This window comes from Erythranthe guttata, chromosome 2 (genome assembly GCF_056151865.1).
Source record: "Erythranthe guttata isolate IM_541 chromosome 2, IM_541, whole genome shotgun sequence".
Taxonomy (NCBI): domain Eukaryota; kingdom Viridiplantae; phylum Streptophyta; class Magnoliopsida; order Lamiales; family Phrymaceae; genus Erythranthe; species Erythranthe guttata.
The window spans coordinates 9,666,948-9,677,427 of NC_142534.1; the positions used below are offsets into that span (position 1 = coordinate 9,666,948).

At 36.1% G+C, this 10,480-nt stretch overlaps 1 long non-coding RNA gene across 3 annotated transcripts; it reads right to left on the reverse strand.

The window, feature by feature from the left end:
• Nucleotides 1-4,334: 4,334 nt before the first annotated feature.
• Nucleotides 4,335-9,596, reverse strand: LOC148772287 (uncharacterized). Of its 3 annotated transcripts, none has more exons than XR_016035023.1 (6): nucleotides 8,727-9,596; nucleotides 7,600-7,955; nucleotides 6,253-6,927; nucleotides 5,874-5,989; nucleotides 5,199-5,241; nucleotides 4,335-4,715 (listed from the first exon to the last, which is right to left on the reverse strand). It is a non-coding gene; the product is annotated as an uncharacterized LOC148772287 (long non-coding RNA). The 3 variants fall into 3 exon arrangements; XR_016035018.1 differs by having other exon boundaries at nucleotides 6,253-6,400; nucleotides 6,883-7,955; XR_016035016.1 differs by having other exon boundaries at nucleotides 6,253-7,955.
• Between the last annotated feature and the right edge of the window lie 884 nt (nucleotides 9,597-10,480).

Genomic DNA, 10,480 nt, shown 5'->3' on the forward strand with positions numbered 1-10,480 from the left:
AAGGTAAAATATGTTTATCTTTGCATGATTGGAAGTCAATATGATTGGGTCCAACATTCGTAATTTGGAATTATGAATGAGAATAAGAAAAGGAAAAGAATAGGCGAACATCTTAGTGGACTTTCTAAATCGGGAAGTTTCCAAATTTAGAAAGTGCCCTGAATTAGGGTTTCCACTTTTGGAAAGTTGGAAATCGAGAGTTGGCACTCGTAATGACGAGGACATTATAATGATTCCGAAAATGTAATCGTTACATTTTTCCAATCATTGAATTGAGAGGGACGAGCAAGTAAAGGAACTAACGAACTTAAGCTGTTGGGCCCGGTCCAACTTAAGCCCGTTAGGGTTTTATGCAAGACACTATAAATACAAGATTTATAGGTCTTACAAAGACATACAACACGTCCAAAAACCCTAGCCGCTCCCTCTCTCACGCTCGGCCACCGCGCCGTCGTCGCCGGAAATTCGCCGGAATCGGCCACCCGTTGGCCGATCTCTTTCGGTATTCCTTTCCTTCTTTCTTTTCTTCCGTTATTCTGACTATTACGTGTCTAGTGCCACGTGTTTAGTAGATCGAAGTATACGAGGTGAAATCCAAGAGGAGGAAGATCGAAGAATCGAAGATGCGAGAAGGCAATTCCGAAAAACTGCTCTCGGATTTTCTGCGCTGCCCAGCGAGAAAATTCGCCATAAATCAACCGGTCATCCGATGGACGTGAAATTTTGACAGCAGCTTCACGACTCATAAATCTACCATCTTCCAGAAGGAATTGTTCATCCAGTAAATACGCATGGAGATACTGAAGTCGGAGCAAGGCTGTAATTTCAGATCAGCAAACAGGTTGGATCAATAGGAGTGGGAAGAGCAGCTAGCCATCTTCTCTGCGCGTGAATCACATGCGCCGCCGTGGCCGATTCGCCGCTGCTGCCGCTGCACCGCTGCTGCCCCGATTGTACGGATTGGTTTCCGTAGCAATCTCGACTTGCTAAACGCTCCTACCTCACGCTTCAAGAGGTAAATACACGAAACCCTAGTTTCGATTCGGTTACGTTTAAATTAATATATGCATGTTCGTTTTAATAAGAAACTTGTATGATTTTATGTGACTACATGAAATTGGTTTTATTATTGCGAGCATGATTATTTGATTTAAACGCGAGCATGCTAATTGATTTAATTTGGATTAAGTAATTAAGCATGTTGTTGTTTTAATTTCGCTGGAAGCGCAAAGGTACGCAATGTATGTTGTTTTAATTTCGCTGGAAGCGCAAAGGTACGCAATTAATTGTTTTTAATTTGTCGGGCATGTGCTTATATGCTTTAAAGTCGTTTAAATCGCATTAAATTTTTGTTTTCCGCTGCGTACACGTGCCCGAAACCCAACACCTCTCTCTCTCTCTCTCTCTCTCTCTCTCTCTCTCTCTCTCTCTCTCTCTCTCTTCTTTTCTCTTACCCACCCCCTGGCCCGCCCACCAACCCTCCTCTCTCTCTCTCTCTCTCTCTCTCTCTCTCTCTCTCTCTCTCTCTCTCTCTCTCTCTCTCTCTCTCTCTCTCTCTCTCTCTCTCTCTCTCTCTCTCTCTCTCTCTCTCTCTCTCTGCATCACACACCAAACGCACGGCTCCACCCTCACACACCAAACGCACGGCTCCACGTCACGCGGAGCCAAGCCGCGCGGCTTCTCTCTTATTCTCGAGTCGCGCGGATTGGTCTACTGGCTCCACCGCAATATCTCCGAATAACCCTAATCACGTGCTACGGAACGCGCGATTTCTTTCTCCGGTGCAAATTTTTACCGGAACTCGATCCAATCACCTTCCCCACGTCCACGACACAAACAAGAAGATCGAGATACAAGTCTACTCTCGACACGATCCGGTACCTCTCTCTAATTCGCTCCCACATCAATTCGAGAGTGGGGGCTTAATGATAATAGACCCATATTTACTGGGCCACATGCCCAATTTTATAGCTATTTCTACGGAAGTCCAATCACATCCAAATAAGGTTGAGCCTGATAAATTGATCTCGGCCCAATCAATAAAGTATAAATACAACTTAAGTTCATTTAATTAAGGTACGCTATTATTACCCAATCAATTCTTCTATTTGAATTCTCTCTACAATTACCAACTATCCGCACGTCTGACTTGAGCGTCGGAGGGGTTTCCGCCGGATCAACCCCCGGCTTAGTTCACGTGTTCTTTGTTCGCAGGTATCTCAGAGCCATCTAGCACGTGAGCAGTGATCCACTTTGCTCTCCCAGCTCCCTCGATCTCAGCTACGTAAGGTGATCTATTTTTAGCATCATCAGAATATTATAATGAGTACTGGCACTAGCTCATCGTTAAGTTAAAAGTAGATAATGAATCATGTCACTCTCCTACTTTTTATTCGTAATGAATCTAAGATAACGAAATTATGAAAATAAGTTACATTATTTTTTATTTTATTGTTACATTAACTATGTACTAGAAAAAGATAAAATAAAATGGCATTGCATACGCAGTTGCGTGATGGTTTGGAAATTTATCAAATTGCTTATACTCAAGTGTTCGAAATCATGATCGAACCGGCCGGTTGAACCAGTTAAACTACGAACTATTGTCTTGTCTGGTCCAGTTTGTCTGGTTGAATCATAATATCGAAATTTCAGTGAAATCAGATTTTTTGCCCAAAATTGTATTTTTTTAATAAAAATAAGGAAATAAGATGGCCAAAACAACGTCTATTTACTACACAGTTGAAATACAAAATTAAAGTAAAAAAAAAAATGAAATTGGAAGACGTTTAATTTTTAATTATAATTTCTATAATATTTGAAATGATTTGGTGTGATATGTGGATGTTGATATGTTACGTGTGAAAAAAGAAAAATAAATTTGATTTACATTTGGCTGAAAATGAGTAATGCGTTAATGTGGATGAAAGAAAATATATTTTATTTACTATAAAAATTATGTACAAATAATTATAAAATAAAAATAAAAATTAAAAAATCAGTTGAACCCCAATTGAATCGGTCCAACCGTGATCTAGTAACTTGTCCGAGTCAATGTTCGATCAGGTTTATAAAACATTGATACTCCATCCGTTTTATATTATTAAGAAAATTGAAACTGCTATGAAGTTAAAGATATATTTTATAATAAAAAAACAAAAAGGCTGCGGCTATATGCAAGACTAATTCTACTTGTGCAAGATCAAATTAAAAATTTCAATGTATAAATACTATAATACCCTTACTTGTTAAAAAAATAAAAAATTCCAAATATGCAATACAAAAAACTCCAAAAACTCAAAAACACAAAAAATCCTATCACAAAACCACAAGACCAACTCTCATCTTCTCCATCTTCCAAAACCCACAAAACCTTTCTCCTTCCTCCTCCATAAACCCACAAAACCTAAACATTCAAAATCATCAAAACTCAACAAATCTTTCAAAGATGGCAAGTATGGAGTCACAAGACATCAAAAGAGAAGATTCTACGGTGGAAGAACCCAAGAAAATATGCATTTATGTGTTTTTTAGCTAGAATATCGTTTTTCCAAAAACAATTTCGCGCAGACGCAGTCGACATGTACATGTTGAATTTTATAGGTACAAATCGACAGTGAGATGTCGATTTTGGAGTACAAAATCGACACCTTAGTGTCGAAATTTAACTGTTAGCAAATTAGTCCAACTATACTAAATTTTGACATTAAGGTGTCGAATTTATGGACATATATTCGACACCTTAATGTCGAAATTTAGTTGTTTCATATATATGTTTTTTTAAAATCCCGCGCAGACGCGGTTGTCATGTACATGTCGAATTTTATAGGTAAAAATCGACATTGAGATGTCGATTTTGAAGTAAAAAAAATCAACACCTTAGTATCGAAATTTAACTGTTAGCAAATTAGTCCAAATATACTAAATTTCGACATTAAGGTGTCGAATTTATGGCATATATTCGACACTTTAATGTCGAATTTTAGTTGTTTCTTATTTTTTTAACTTTCTATTTTCCAATTACTTTTAATTTCAATATTCATTTATCTTTTATAGCAAAAGGCAAATGCAAAGACTCAGATTATTGTCCAAATTCATCCAACAAAAATGTGTACAAGATATTAAGAACGTCGCATCAAGAGCGGCAGTCAGCGACGGAGCTTTGGTGGCGCATGGGCGTATGGTAGGATTTCACGGGGGAGAAGGGGGTGCTGGGTTTTTTTAGTTTTTTTAATTTCACGTTTTCTTTGTTTTCTTCTTTTTGTTTTTGTTTTTTTTTTTTTTTTTAATTTTATTATTTGTCATTTGGTCTTGCATGAGCAAACAAAAGACAATTGAATTAATGGGTATATGTGTCATTTCATCTTAATAAAATGGAATCTTTTGGAGTCTTTCTTTAATTTGGTCTTCCACAAGTGGAATTAGTGTTGCATATAGCCGCAACCAAACAAAAAACATTCATGTCAATTCTGATTTGCCAAAGTCACTACAACTCACAAAAAACGAAAAAAAAAAGATTGCTCAAATTTTTGAATGAAAAACGTTAACGCATCGGTAGATATGCTGTCACTGAGACGTAGAAGACTCGGCGGCGGTGTTTACTTTGTTAAGGAGACGCAAAATGTCTTGCAAAAGATAGGCTTTCATATGAAGGTCAATAAGGTGGCCTTTTGTTTCGAGAATCAATTTCATCCTCTTCAACTCCCTCTTCACTTCTGCAAGACTAGGTATACATTATCTCCTTTGGAATAAGAAATGATACGTAGTCGATAAACAGGGTAGAAACGACATACATTCATCAATTAAAATTGCAAAAAAACATTATGAGAGCACATAAAGATCTTCACGGCTCAAAATTCATGAACGAAAAGACACTTGAGCCAAACAGAGTATTGACATTTTGAAAATGTTGTTTGGCCCATAAACAGATTACAAGCCACATTATGAGTTAATTAAAATGTGAAGTGTAAACCACGACCAAGAAACGATTACAAGAAATAAGACCTTAATTGATGAAATAAGCTATACGAAGAACATCCTTATTTTTAGAAAACTAATTTGTAAATAATCCAACAAACAGAAGAATGTAAAACGAGAAAAAGGTGTCATATCCAACCACATATTTCACATTTCAATTTTTTTGATTGACAGGATAAATCATAGTAGAGAAGTGCCATAATTGTAATTACGAAATTTACCTTCAGATTGGGCCGCTTCGTCTGAATTTTCCTTCATTAGTAACTTCATAATGCCAAAAAAAAAGGGGTCATCAGAAAGAGGAGCAAGATAGCTAGGACACAAAAGGGTCATTTTCAAATCTTAAATGATAAATATATGACCTCTTCGACTCGTTCTAATCCAAAGTAGAAGCTGCCGTATTTTCAAGAATATCAAGAGAAATGAAAATTGCCAAAAAGAACTGGATAAGTTAATCAACACGGGAGGGGGGATGAAAGATCGGAAAGTACAAAATTCAAAAACAAAAATAAATTGCGTATCACATTAAACGACATGTCATCTGATTTTGAACCAGAATAAATAAAAGATCATCAAATCATCAATCCGATAAAATAGTTGGAAGATGGAAAATTAAATATTGAATACAACGGGGGGGGGGGGGGGGGGTGGTCATCATTCGAAAACTAAATAGAAAAACCTTACAAAATATCTGAGAAAATGATGAGAAGAAAACTGAAAGCGGAAGCGAGAGATGGGAGATATGGGAATGAATGGGGGAAGGGAAAACGAGTGTTCCATTATAATCACTTGTGCATAAGATGATTCCAACCAATGATTTTTGTCGTAAGAAAAGATGTTAGTACCATAATACAGAGCTGAAAGACGGGAACAGAAAATAACCCACAATTCCTCACCATTTGGTGATGCATGTAATACAATAACCCTTCTTATTGCACCTTGCGCATCTTACGACTCTTCCTTTGTCGTTTCTGTGACATTGATGGCAATTATTTGAATCGCTTCTTTTCTTCTGTCACACCCAAAGAAAAAAGTATTAACATAGGAACTCATTGTCCTCTCGTTTGAATATCAATTCTTATTCCATTTTTAGAACTATGATCTGAAGTTGTTAAAAGGGAAAATAAAATGTTGTTCATAGTTATGAAATGGTCAAGGATATGATAGAATTTTAAATCTTTATTGATATACAGACTACACGGAAGGCAACATGTTGTTTTCCTTTTCTCATTTTTGTTTTTGATAGATCTTTCACAATTAACATTACTAGTTTACCTTTAAGTTGGGTTCGTTCATCTGCATATTTCCATCAGAAGATGCATCTTCATTTGTATTTCTCCACGGCATCATTTCAACTCCTAATTGTCTTTGTAAATCTTGTTTTTCCAATCATTTTTCTCAATCAGGCACCACGTTCTCTTAACTGCAATGGCAGAAATGTATGCATAATTGTTCCAGGGAAGACCAAATAAGGATATCTTACCAGCAAAAAAGGAAAATTGTGTTGATTACTTTAATCCGATACTGCTCACTGCAATATAATGCTGACTATTGCAATTTTATGCTTATTACTACAATCTTATGCAGATTCACAGAATATATAAATAATTTTCCTTTTCACCGACCAAAATTTTTTTTACTTACCATGCCTGTAAAATGGAGGGCACTAGGAAGTGAATCTCGAATTATATTGGAAATTCTAGGAAAAATATTTATTTTATACTATTGCTACTTACTACTTATGCACATTCACAGAATATATAAATAATTTTCCTTTTCACCGACCAAAAATGTTTTTTTACTTACCATGCCAGTAAATTGGAGGAATCCAGGAAGAAAATCTAGAATTAGCATTACTTAAGATTATTTTAGGAAAAATATTTATTTTATATTATTGGTACTTACTACTTGTGCACGCTGACAATAAAACTGGTCCTAATTCTCCACAATCTGTTAAATAAATATTACAAAAATTAAAATTAAATTGTAATATGTTTACATAGCCTACGCTGGAAAATGTTTTTTAAACGTTACAAAATCTATGAGAGAATGAAGTTATTTCAAGACATGAATGCATTGTAACATAAAGACTAGGAGAGAATAACAACCAAATTTAAACCACTAAGCATTTGTATATTTATTTGAAGAAATGGGTTAGAGCAGAGCAGAAAGGATAATATTCGAGAATATATGAGTACAAGTTTAACAACTTCAGCAAATGGCTCATAATCAAGTAGAAACTAACTGTAAAGTAAATCATAGTAGTTATTGGTTTCTTCATAAGGATTGCTCAATTGTACTAATAATTTATTATTTTATTTTTTAATCACTAGTAACAATACAAGCAGAGATTAAACCCGTCTTATTTACGGAACAAAAGTTTTCCAAAATTGTTAGTTTGACAACATAATCACTAAAACAATCACCAAAAGGAGGAATAATAAAAAACTAGTCCAAAATCTTATCTTCAAAATCAACATGACAACAAACACATGTTCTTTTCTAATCAAGATAGACAGCCGGAGAGATAAAGACCACTCAGTGTAAGAAACAAAAGGAAAACCAACAAAAAACAATATAAAAACATAGGCATCATTCAAACACAAAATGAAGTAAAATCACCGAAATCAGATCACAAAACTCCTCGATTTTGAACCTTTGATAAGAGAAAATGAGGAGATGGGGATGAAAAATTGAACAAGGGATTGAGAGATGCAGAGAATGTGTGAGAAAGTAGAATGAGAAAAGGGAGGGGAGGGTAAAACTTATTTGTGGGAAACTCCGCCAATAAAAGCGATAAGGTCAGCATTGATTGTATCGATCCCTAATAAATTGCTTCATATCCAATGACGATACCAGCTAATTTTACATATTAGCAGTTGCACCAATCGTAGCTGGCAGCGAAATGACATTTGGCGAGATATGAAATGTACCATACAGTCTATTGTGAACTTCCTTAAGCCATTAATTTAGTTTACCTAGGTATGAAAAAAGCAAAAACTCAAGGACTGACCAATCCAAGATCATTGCTAAAAAGCTCTTTTGCGACTATTTTATCGTCTAAATGATCAGGCCTGGTTTCATTTTATTAAAAAACCAGGACTAGAAAGCCAGACAAAATATTATTGAATAGCGGCTTCTAAAGATGATGGTGCACAAGCAAATTAGTTATTATATTCAAGACTATATCCAATAAATCATTGGCATATTAACCGGTACCACAGGCACACAGAACTGTGGAAATCAGAATTTCAATTGTTTTATTACCATGACACACAAAAGAGTCCTATTTGATGATTATCTTGCATTTCTTAAGTTTGGTATTTTGTATTAAGTCAAGGGTTCAATTCTCTTCGGGAACGGGTTGTAGGCCATTTATACGGCCAATTTTGTTTTTAAGAAATTACAGCACGACTTAGTATGCAAGGGATTCTTGACCGGTCTCGCTTTCTTTCTAATTTTTTATTTTCCTAAAACCAAATTTCTCTTGAACTTATTGACGAGTTAATCATAGTATATCCTCGAAACTCATCTCATAACTTGAAATGTGTATACTATATTTGATCAATACTTGAAAAAAAGTAATTGAAAACATAAAACAACTCAATAGTATGTTATTCTTGTATAACTAAGTCACGCAGTCATTTCTGTGATATTTGCTCACTCATATAAATGTAATCAGATGTAGTACTTTTCAATCATTTGACACTCAACCGATCACTAAAAATACTCTTCAACATCCAGATTACCTGATACTGAAAATACATCTCTCGCCAACTCTCTATCATGCTCCATATTCCTTCAAATAATGATAAGTAAAATTAGTAGGAACCATCAAGTTACAAAAAAGATGAGATAAATAGTAACAACCTAAGACGCCTTTCTATAACCAACAACCATTGAGTGTCTGGGGAGGTAAAATTTAATACATGACAACAGAAATTGCAGCAGTTGACGAATTTACCTGAAACAACGAAAAAGGTGTCCTTTTTAAATTTATAGTCAGTGGAAAAAGAAAATCCCAAATAACCACTTATAAATTGATATGAATATGAATCTCCCATGAGTTCAATTAGGTATGAGGTTCCCCAATTAATTCGACCAAAGTACTCGAAATTTTGTTTAACAGAAATGAAGTACAGCTACTAGCGGTTCTTCATGGTTTCCATGTGCGATTAACATACTACTATCAGAAAAAGGCATATAAAAAGGCAATTGCATTTCCATACTGAATCTCCCGAGTTCAATTAGGTATGAGGTTCCCCAATTAATTGTTAAAATTTCATACTGCTATCAAAAAAATGCATAGAAAAAGGCAATTGCATTTTCATGGCTTACAATCTGGAAATAGCCATCCGATGAAGAATTTCCACATCCAATTAACTCCGTATATCTCCCACCACCATAACCACGGCGGCGAGCATAGCCGGAGCATCAACCAATATAGTAGTCGTATTGTTGGAATGCCTGTTATTTTTCCATCTCCTCTTCACCAGCTCCATCCTCCAATTACCGTGCGCCGAGAAAGAATACGGTGAGGGATAAAGGCCGGTGGCGGTGGCGGCGGCGGCGACTGTGGGCCTGGACATTGCAACTGCCACCAACGGGGTTTTAATCTGAGGTGTAACAGAATTACCCGTCTTTTGAATTTTCTTTATTATGATTAAACGGCGTCTTTTTAACTTAGTAAAACGCGTCCACGTTTTTAATTTTATTACGTTTTCTTTAAATAAGAGGGGGGAGCCATACGACGTCGTTTCGATAGCAGCATGGGCAGCATCACATGCACAGCGTGTTCTGAGCTAAGGAGAGAGAGAGAGCCGTTGCTTTATTGCTATAAATGGGCCGACAGACATGAGGGGTTGGCAAGCATTATCAGTACTCTAGTCTAGCTTAGTTAATGTAGAGATAAGATAGAGTTTTGGTTTCTTTGTCCCCAAGTTTGTTGTTCTTTTCTTCAAAACTGTAAAACCTATTTTGCACTTTTGAATGAATTAATCTTTCAGCCGATAATTCGATATTAAATCCGAGAGTTTATTTGATTATTGAGGTGATTCGTGACATTTGGTATCTAGAGCAGTCTTTCCTGGATCTGCCTCTCATTCATGATGACGATGAGCCATGTTAGAACTGGCTCAAGTGACAACACAAGGACAGAAGCAGAGGTGTTCGTGGATGAGCAGATGACTTTCAACATGAAGATGCAAGCAGATCTAGCGGGGTTGAGGGAGGAGATGGAGAGAAATAGGCTTGAAACCAGCCAGAGGATGGAAGATATACAGAGATTAATGAGTGAAGTGGTCAGATCTATGAATGGGAGCAAAGGAAAGGAACCTATGGCTCATGGTAACACCTCAGAGAATCCAGTGAGAAATCCAGAGAATGTTCCACCAGGATTTCACCAGATGCCACAGGAAGGAGGTAATGTTAACATCCCTTTAAGAAATACTGATTTGAGGAATGTTAAGGTGGATTTTCCTAAGTTTGATGGCCAGTTTCCTAG